Source organism: Triticum dicoccoides, chromosome 6B, assembly GCF_002162155.2.
Source record: "Triticum dicoccoides isolate Atlit2015 ecotype Zavitan chromosome 6B, WEW_v2.0, whole genome shotgun sequence".
Classification (NCBI taxonomy): domain Eukaryota; kingdom Viridiplantae; phylum Streptophyta; class Magnoliopsida; order Poales; family Poaceae; genus Triticum; species Triticum dicoccoides.
This window is the reverse complement of record NC_041391.1, coordinates 56984375-56995233: the sequence shown is the minus strand read 5'-3', so window position 1 is coordinate 56995233 and position 10859 is coordinate 56984375.

Below are 10859 nucleotides of genomic sequence, written 5' to 3'. Positions count from 1 at the left end.
GATTTTCTACAATAGCTTGCCACAGAACTAGTTAAGGTTTTCAACGGTGTAAAAGTTCTCTAAAATCCTGAAAACAATACTGAACCAACACACCTACAATATAACATGATCCAACGGATGGATTGAAAAAATATGATTGCATGTGTCCTGGACAAAAAAAACAAATGTTTCTATATATATTGATCCTGCAGTGAGCTCAAATGCTTGTTTTTTTCACTGAGGATGCATAAATGCATATTTTCACAATCACACCGTTGGATCATCTTATTATATTAGAGTGAGGCTTCCCTATTTATTTCATATTTTTTACTTACTTTTAAACCGTTAAATGTTTAGCAAGCCTTAACTAGTTCTGCGGCAAGCTATGATAGAAACAGTTTTACCTATATATCCGGATCACCCCAACACGAAGTGCTTGCCAAAGGAAAAAGTGTAAAAAGGAAAGGTGATGACCACCATGACTCTTGTACAAGGGTAGAAGATAATAGTAAAAGATAGGCCCTTCGCAGAGGGAAGCAGAGGTTGTCATGCGCTTTTATGGTTGGATGCACAAAATCTTAATGCAAAAAACGTCACTTTATATTGCCGCTTGTGATAAAGGCATTTATTATGAAGTTCAGCGCTTTTATTTCTTCCCTATCACAAGTTTGTATAAAGCTTATTTCTTCACACTAATAGATCATACATATTTAGAGAGCATTTTTTATTGCATGCACCGATGACAACTTACTTGAAGGATCTTACTCTCATGGCAAAACTGGTTTAAAGGATGTTTGGAAGCACAAGTAGTATTTCTACTTGGTGCAAGGAATTTGGCTAGCATGAGGGAGAAAGGCAAGCTCAACATGTTGAATGATCCAAGACAATATAACTTTTCAGATATAGGAAAACATAATCCATTACGTTGTCTTCCTTGTCCAACATCAACCTTTTAGCATGTCATATTTTAATGAGTGCTCACAACTACAAAAGATGTCCAAGATAGTATATTTATATGTGAAATCTCTCTTCCTTCAATATTCTTTCGTGAATTGTTCAAGTGACCAATACAATGTTTGCTAACATTCAATAAATTTACCACCTCTACTTCTTATATGTGAAGTCATTACTCCCCATGGGATAAGCATATGAAACATATATAATTCTAGATTTATGATATTCAACTCATTCAACCATTTACTCATAGGATATAAGTGAAGTACACGAGTAAATGACAAACTACTCCAAAAAGATATAAGTGAAGATCAATGAGTAGTCAAATAATCTTTTAGCCATGTGAGGACTCTCTCTCATTTAATAATTTCAGATCTTGGTATTGTATTCAAACAGCAAGCAAAACAAAACAAAATGACATTTCAAGGATAGCACAACTCATGTGAAGAAGCAAAAACTTAGGTTCAACCGATACTAACCGATAATTGTTTAAGAAGAAAGGTGGGATGCCTACCGGGGCATCCCCAAGCTTAGATGCTTGAGAGTTCTTGAAATATTATCTTGGGGTGCCTTGGGCATCCCTAAGCTTGAGATTTTGTGTCTCCTTAATTCCTTTTATATCACGGTTTCCTAAATCTCAAAAACTTCATCCACACAAAACTCAACAAGAACTCGTGAGATAAGTTAGTATAAAACAATGCAAAAACCTTATCATTTTCTACTATAACAAATTACTAACATTATTATTCAACATTGAAACTAAATGTATCTGCATATTTAATACTCCTATCCTCAAATAGAATCATTAAACAAGCAAGCATATGCAAACAATGCAAACATAACAGCAATCTTCCAAAACAGTATAGTCTGTAAATAATGCAAGATTCATCATACTTCCCTAACTCCAAAAATTATGAGAAAAATACTACACTGTAGAAGATTTATCAGATCTCAATATTAAAAAATATTCAAAATTATATCACTCTCTAACTTTTCTAGGGAATTTTTGCAACAACGGTAAACTTTCTGTTTTAAAACAACAACATGTATACTTGCAAAATAAGCATGGTAAAGGCTATCCTTGACATTTTTATTGAAAAAAGATGCAAAAAATTATTCTAAATAACAGAAAGAAAATACAAACAAAAGAAAATGACGCTCCAATTAAAACACATATCATGTGGTGAATAAAAATATAGCTCCAAGTAAAGTTACCGATGAACGAAGACGAAAGAGGGGATGCCTTCTGGGGCATCCCCAAGCTTAGGCTCCTGGTTGTCCTTGAATATTACCTTGGGGTGAATTGGGCATCCCCAAGCTTAGGCTCTTGCCACTCCTTATTCCATAGTCCATCGAATCTTTACCCAAAACTTGAAAACTTCACAACACGAAACTCAAAACAAAACTCGTAAGCTCCGTTAGTATAAGAAAATAAATCACCACTTAGGTACTGTTGTTAACTCATTCTAAATTCATATTGGTGTAATATCTACTGTATTCCAACTTCTCTGTGATTCATACCCTCCGATACTACTCATAGATTCATCAAAATAAGCAAACAACACAATGAAAACTGAATCTGTCAAAAACAGAACAGTCTATAGTAATCTGTATCAAACGTATACTTCTGTGACTCCAAAAATTCTGAAATAAATTGGTAGGCCTGAGGAATTTCTCTATTAATAATATGCCAAAAGAATCAACCTAAAATCACTCTCCAGTAAAAAATGGCAGCTAATCTCGTGAACGCAAAGTTTCTGTTTTTTACAGCAAGATCACATAGACTTCACCCAAGTCTTCCCAAAGGCTCTACTTGGCAGAAACACTAATTAAAACATAAAATCACATCTAACCAGAGGCTATCTAAATTATTTATTACTAAACAGGAGCAAAAAGTAAAGAACAAAAATAAAGTTGGGTTGCCTCCCAACAAGCGCTATTGTTTAACGCCTCTAGCTAGGCATGATGATTTCAATGATGCTCACATAAACGATAAGAATTCAAACATAAAGAGAGCATCATGAAGAATATGACTAGAAAATTTAATCCTAATCCACTTACTATGCATAGGGATTTTGTGATCAAACAACTTATGGGAACAATAATCAACTAGCATAAGAAGGCAAAAAAGCATAACTTTAAAACTTTAAGCACATAGAGAGGAAACTTGATATTATTGCAATTCCTACAAGCATATATTCCTCCCTCATAATAATTTTCAGTAGCATCATGAATGAATTCAACCATATAACCAGCACCTAAAGCATTCTTTTCATGATCCATTTGCATAGAAATTTTACTACTCTCCACATAAGCAAATTTCTTCTCATGAATAATAGTGGGAGTAAATTCAACAAAATAACTATCATGTGAGGCATAATCCAGTTGAAAACTAAAATCATGATGACAAGTTTAATGGTTATCATTATTCTTTATAGCATACAAGTCATCACAATAATAATCATAGATAGCAACTTTGTTCTCATAATCAATTGGAACCTCTTCCAAAATAGTGGATTCATCACTAAGTAAAGTCATGACCTCTCCAAATCCACTTTCATCAATATAATCATCATAAATAGGAGGCATGATTTCATCATAATAAATATTATCATCAAAACTTAGGGGACAAAAAATATCATATTCATCAAACATAGCATCCCCAAGCTTGTGGCTTTGCATATCATTAGCATCATGGGTATTCAAAGAATTCATACTAACAACATTGCAATCATGCTGATCATTCAAAGATTTAGTGCCAAACATTTTATAGATTTCTTCTTCTAGCACTTGAGCACAATTTTCCTTACCATCATTCTCACGAAAGATATTAAAAAGATGAAGCGTATGAGACAAACTCAATTCCATTTTTTTGTAGTTTTCTTTTATAAACTAAACTAGTGATAAAACAAGAAACAAAAAGATTTGATTGCAAGATCTAAAGATATATCTTCAAGCACTCACCTCCCCGGCAATGGCGCCAGAAAAGAGCTTGATGTCTACTACACAACCTTCTACTTGTAGACGTTGTTGGGCCTCCAAGTGCAGAGGTTGGTAGGACAGTAGCAAATTTCCCTCAAGTGGATGACCTAAGGTTTATCAATACGTGGGAGGCGTAGGATGAAGATGGTCTCTCTCAAGCAACCCTTGTGTCCCCAACACACCCAATATAATGGTAAATTATGTAGGTGCACTAGTTCGGCGAAGAGATGGTGATACAAGTGCAATATGGATGGTAGATAAAGATATTTGCAATCTGAAATTATAAAAACAGCAAGGTAACAAGTGGTAAAATTGAGCGGAAACGGTATTGCAATGCTAGGAAACAAGGCCTAAGGTTCATAATTTCAGTAGTGCAAGTTCTCTAAACAATAATAACATAATTAGATCATATAACAATCCCTCAATATGCAACAAAGAGTCACTCCAAAGTCACTAATAGTGGAGAACAAACGAAGAGATTATGGTAGGGTACGAAATCACCTCAAAGTTATCCTTTCTGATCTATCTATTCAAGAGTCCGTAGTAAAATATATAACATGAAGCTATTCTTTCCGTTCAATCTATCATAGAGTTCGTACTAGAATAACGCCTTAAGACACAAATCAACCAAAACCCTAATGTCACCTAGATACTCCATTGTCACCTCAAGTATCCGTGGGCATGATTATACGATATGCATCACACAATCTTAGATTCATCTATTCAACCAACATAAAGTACTTCAAAGAGTGCCCCAAAGTTTATACAGGAGAGTCAAGACGAAAACGTGTGCCAACCCCTATGCATAAGTTCACAAGGTCACTGAACCCGCAAGTTGATCACCAAAACATACATCAAGTGGATCACGTGAATATCCCATTGTCACCACAGGTAAGCACGGCAAGACATACATCAAGTGTTCTCAAATCCTTAAAGACTCAATCCGATAAGATAACTTCAAAGGGAAAACTCAATCCATTACAAGAGAGTAGAGGGGGAGAAACATCATAAGATCCAACTATAATAGCAAAGCTCGCGATACATCAAGATCGTGCGAAATCAAGAACACGAGAGAGAGAGAGAGAGAGAAAGAGAGAGAGAGAGAGAGAGAGATCAAACACATAGCTACTAGTACATACCCTCAGCCTCGAGGGTGAACTACTCCCTCCTCGTCATGGAGGGCGCCGGGATAATGAAGATGGCCACCGGTGATGGATCCCCCCTCCGGCAGGTGATGTCTACTACACAACCTTCTTCTTGTAGACGTTGTTGGGCCTGCAAGTGCACAGGTTTATAGGACAGTAGCAAATTTCGCTCAAGTGGATGACCTAAGGTTTATCAATCCATAGGAGGCGTAGGATGAAGATGGTCTCTCTCAAACAACCCTGCAACCAAATAACAAAGAGTCTCTTGTGTCCCCAACACACCCAATACAATGGTAGATTGTATAGGTGCACTAGTTCGGCGAAGAGATGGTGATACAAGTGCAATATGGATGGTAGATAAAGGTATTTGTAATCTGAAATTATAAAAACAACAAGGTAGCGAGCGATAAAAGTGAGCATAAACGGTATTGCAATGATAGAAAACAAGGCCTAGGGTTCATACTTTCACTAGTGCATGTTCTCTCAACAATAATAACATAGATAGATCATATAACAAGCCCTCAACATGCAACAAAGAGTCACTCCAAAGCCACTAATAGCGGAGAACAAACGTAGAGATTATGGTAGGGTACGAAACCACCTCATAGTTATTCTTTTGGATCGATCTATTAAAGTGTTCATACTAGAATAACACCTTAAGACACAAATCAACCAAAACCCTAATGTCACCTAGATACTCCATTGTCACCTCAAGTATCCGTGGGCATGATTATACGATATGCATGACACAATCTCATATTCATCCAACCAACATAAAAGTACTTCAAAGAGTGCCCCAAAGTCTCCACCAGAGAGTCAAGAACGTGTGCCAACCCCTATGCATAGGTTCATGGGCGGAACCCGCAAGTTGGTCACCAAAACATACATCAAGAGGCATATGATATCCCATTGTCACCATAGATAAGCACGGCAAGACATATATCAAGTGTTCTCATAAAAGACTCAATCCGATAAGATAACTTCAAAGGGGAAACTCAATTCATCACAAGAGAGTAGAGGGGGAGAAACATCATAAGATCCAACTACAATAGCAAAGCTCAGGATACATCAAGATCGTGTCATAGAGGGAACATGAGAGAGAACACGAGAGAGAGAGAGATCAAACACATAGCTACTGGTACATACCCTCAGCCTCGAGGGTGAACTACTCCCTCCTAGTCATGGAGAGCACCGGGATGATGAAGATGGCCACCGGTGATGGATCCCCCTCCGGCAGGGTGCCGGGAAGGGCTCCCGAGAGGTTCTTTGTGGCTACAGAGGCTTGAGGTGGCGGAACTCACGATCTATCTTCTCCGTGGGTGTTTTTAGGGTACGTGGGACTATATAGGCGAAAGAAGTCGATCTATCTTCTGACTTGAACTCCACGTCTCCAGGATGATATTCTTCCAAAAAAATCATGTTGCCGAAGGTTTCATTCCGTTTGGACTCCGTTTGATATTCCTTTTCTTCGAAATACTGAAACAGGCAATAAAACAACAATATGGGCTGGGCCTCCGGTTAATAGGGTAGTCCCAAAAGTAATATAAAAGTGTCTAATAAAGCCCATAATCATTCAAAACACATAGTAATATAGCGTGAATGCTTCATAAATTATAGATACGTTGGAGACGTATCAGCATCCCCAAGCTTAATTCCTACTCGTCCTCGAGTAGGTAAATGATAAAGAAAGAATTTATGAAGTGTGAATGCTAGAGGTGCACAACTTTGATCAATGATAATTTCAATCACCTTTTCTAGCATGATAATATGTCATAATAGTAGTTCATCTCATAAAACTTTTCATGAACTAGTAACAAGCAATTCACATGTCAAAGCATAGACCATAAACATTCTTGAAAACTAGCAAACTTCATTCTTAGTCATCAAAAAAATTGCAATTCATCTTATTTTCAGGAATAGCAAACTCCACATACTCAACTATCATATAGTCTTCTACAATTGCTAACACTCACGCAATACTTGTGGTTATGAAGTTTTAATCGGACACAGAGAAAGATTGGGGCTTATAATGTTGCCTCCAAACGTATTCACCTTTGGGTGATGTCAACAATAATAGTTCATGCTAACGTACATCCAATTGTATATATATATCAGGATCACCCCACCACGAAGTGCTTGCCAAAGGATAAAATGAAAAAGGGAAAGGTGAAGATAACCTTGACTCTTGCATAAAGTAAAAGATAGGCCCTTCACAGAGGGAAGCAGGGATTTGCAGAGGTGCCAGAGCTCGATTTTGAAATAGAGATAAATAATTTTGAGAGGTATGATCTCATTGTCAACATAAAAACCAAGAGTTCCCAATATCTTCCATACTACATACATTATAGGCGGTTCCCACGCAGAATGGTAAAAGTTTATACTCCCCCAACCACCAACAAGCATCAATCCATGGCTTGCTCAAAACAACGAGTGCCTCCAACTAACAACAATCCTGGGGGAGTTTTGTTTAATTATTTTGATTTGATTTTGATCTTTTTGATGATGGGACTGGGCATCCCAGTTACCGCCACTTTCTCGTGAATGAGGAGCGGAGTCCACTCCTCTTGAGAATAACCCACCTAGCATGAAAGGCACTGACAGCCCCTAGTTGCTACATGAGCAATTCAGGCATACAAAGCAGATTATAATTTGAAGGTTTAGAGTTTGGCACATGCAAATTTACTTGGAACGGCAGGTAAATACCGCATATAGGTAGGTATGGTGGACACTCATGGAAAAAACTGGGTTTAAGGATATTGGATGCACAAGCAGTATTCCCGCTTAGTGCAGATATTTAGGCTAGCATGGGGAGGAAGGCAAGCTCAACATGTTTGAATGATCCATGACAATATACTTTAACTGAGATGTGAGAAAACACAACCCATTACGTTGTCTTCCTTATCCAACATCAACTCTTTAGCATGTCATATATAATGAGTGCTCACAATTATAAAAGATGGCTATGATAATATATTTATATGTGAAATCTCCCTTCCTTCAATATTCTTTCATGAATTGTTCAAATGACTAATACAATGCTTGCTAACCGTAAATAAATTTACAACCTCTACTTCTTAGATGTGAAGTCATTACTCCCCAGGGGATAAGCAAATGAAACATATATAAATTCAGATTTATGACATTCAACTCATTCAACCATTTACTCATAGGATATAAGTGAAGCACACGAGTAAATGAAAAGCTACTCCAAAAAGATATAAGTGAAGATCAATGAGTAGCTAAATAATTATGCAACTATGCAAAGACTCTCTCTCATTAAAGGATTTCAGATCTTGGTATTGTATTCAAGCAGCAAGCAAAACAAAATAAAATGACATTGGAAGGATAGCACGACTCATGTGAAGAAGCAAAAACTTAGGCTCAACCGATACTAACCGATAGTTGTTGAAGAAGAAAGATGGGATGCCTGCCGGGGCATCCCCAAGCTTAGATGCTTGAGACTTCTTGAAATATTATCTTGGGGTGCCTTGGGCATCCCCAAGCTTGAGCTTTTGTGTCTCCTTAATTCCTTTCATGTCACGGTTTCTCTTTTTATCAAAAGCTTCATTCACAACAAACTCAACAAGAACTCGTGAGATAGGTTAGTATAAACCAATGCAAAAACATATCATCTTCTACTGTAACAAATCACTAACATTATTATTCAACATTGAATACTAAATGTCTCTGCATATTTAATACTCCTATCCTCAAATAGAATCATTAAACAAGCAAACATATGCAAACAATGCAACCATAACAGCAATCTGTCAAAACAGTACAGTCTGTAAAGAATGCAAGAGTATCAATGCTTCCCTGACTCCAAACATTATGAACTAAAATTCCCACTATAGTAAATTTATCAGAGCTTAATATTAAAAAGGATTCAACATTATACCATTCTCTGACTTTTCTAGGGAATTTTTGCAACAGCGGTAAACTTTCTGTTTTCGAACAGCAACATGTATACTAGCAAAATAAGCATGACAAAGGCTATCCTTGACATTTTTATTGAAACTAAAGATGCAAAACATTATTCTAACTAACAGCAAGCAAATACTAACAAGATAAAATGACGCTCCAAGCAAAACACATATCATGTGGCGAATAAAAATATAGCTCCAAGTAAAGTTACCAATGAACGAAGATGAAAGAGGGAATGCCTTCCAGGGCATCCCCAAGCTTAGTTGCTTGGTTGTCCTTGAATATTACCTTGGGGCGCCTTGGGCATCCCCAAGATTAGGCTCTTGCCACTCCTTATTCCATAGTCCATCGAATCCTTACCCAAAACTTGAAAACTTCGACCACACAAAACTCAACACAAAACTCGTAAGCTCCGTCAGTATAAGAAAATAAAACCACCACTTAGGTACTGTAATGAACTCATTCTAAATTCATATTGGTTTAATATCTACTGTATTCTAGCTTATCTATGGTTCATACCCTCCGATACTAGCCATAGATTCATCAAAATAAGCAAACAACACAATGAAAACAGAATCTGTCAAAAATAGAACAGTCTGTAGTAATCTGTATCAAACGTATACTTCTGGAACTCAAACAATTCTGAAATAAATTGCTGGACCTGAGGAATTTGTATATTAATCATCTGAAAAACGAATCAACCTAAAAGCACTCTTCATTAAAAAAGGCAGCTAATCTCGTGAGCGCAAAAGTTCTGTTTTTCACAGCAAGATCATATAAACTTCACCCAAGTCTTCCCAAAGGTTCTACTTGGCGCTTTATTGGAATAAAAGCTATAAAATATGATTACTACAGTAGCATAATCATGTGTACACACAAAAACAGTAAGGATAAATATTGGGTTGTCTCCCAACAAGCGCTTTTCTTTAATGCCTTTCTAGCTAGGCATGATGATGGCAATGATGCTCACACAAAAGATAAGAATTGAAACATAACGGGAGCATCATGAAGAATATGACTAGCACATTTAAGTCTAACCCGCTTCCTATGCATAGGGATTTTATGAGAAAACAACTTATGGGAACAATAATCAACTAGCAAAGGAAGGTAAAACGAGCATAACTTCAAAACTTTAAGCACATAGAGAGGAAACTTGACATTATTGCAACTCCTACAAGCATATGTTCCTCTCTCATAATAGTTTTCAGTAGCATCATGAACGAATTCAACAATATAACCAGAACCTAAAACATTCTTTTCATGATCTACAAGCATAGAAAATTTACTACTCCCCACATAAGCAAATTTTTCTCATGAATAGTAGTGGGAGCAAACTCAACAAAATAATTATCATGTGAGGCATAATCTAATTGAAAACTAAATTCATGATGACAACTTTCATGTTTATCATTATTCTAGTAGCATACAAGTCATCACAATAATCATCATAGATAGCAACTTTTTTCTCATAATCAATTGGAACCTCTTCCGAAATAGTGGAATCATCACTAAATAAAGTTGACACTCTTCCAAATCCACTTTCATGTTCATCACAATAAGATTCAACATCCTCCAAAATAATGGGATCACTACTTCCTAAAGTTGACACTCTTCCAAACCCACTTTCATCAATATAATAATCATAAGTAGGTGGCATGCTTTCATCATAATAAATATTCTCATCAAAACTTGGGGGACAAAAAATATCATATTCATCAAACATAGCTTCCCCAAGCTTGTGACTTTGCATATCATTAGCATCATGGATATTCAAGGAATTCATACTAACAACATTGCAATCATGTTCATCATTCAAAGATATAGTACCACACATTCTAATGCATTCTTCTTCTAGAACTTGAGCACAATTTTCCT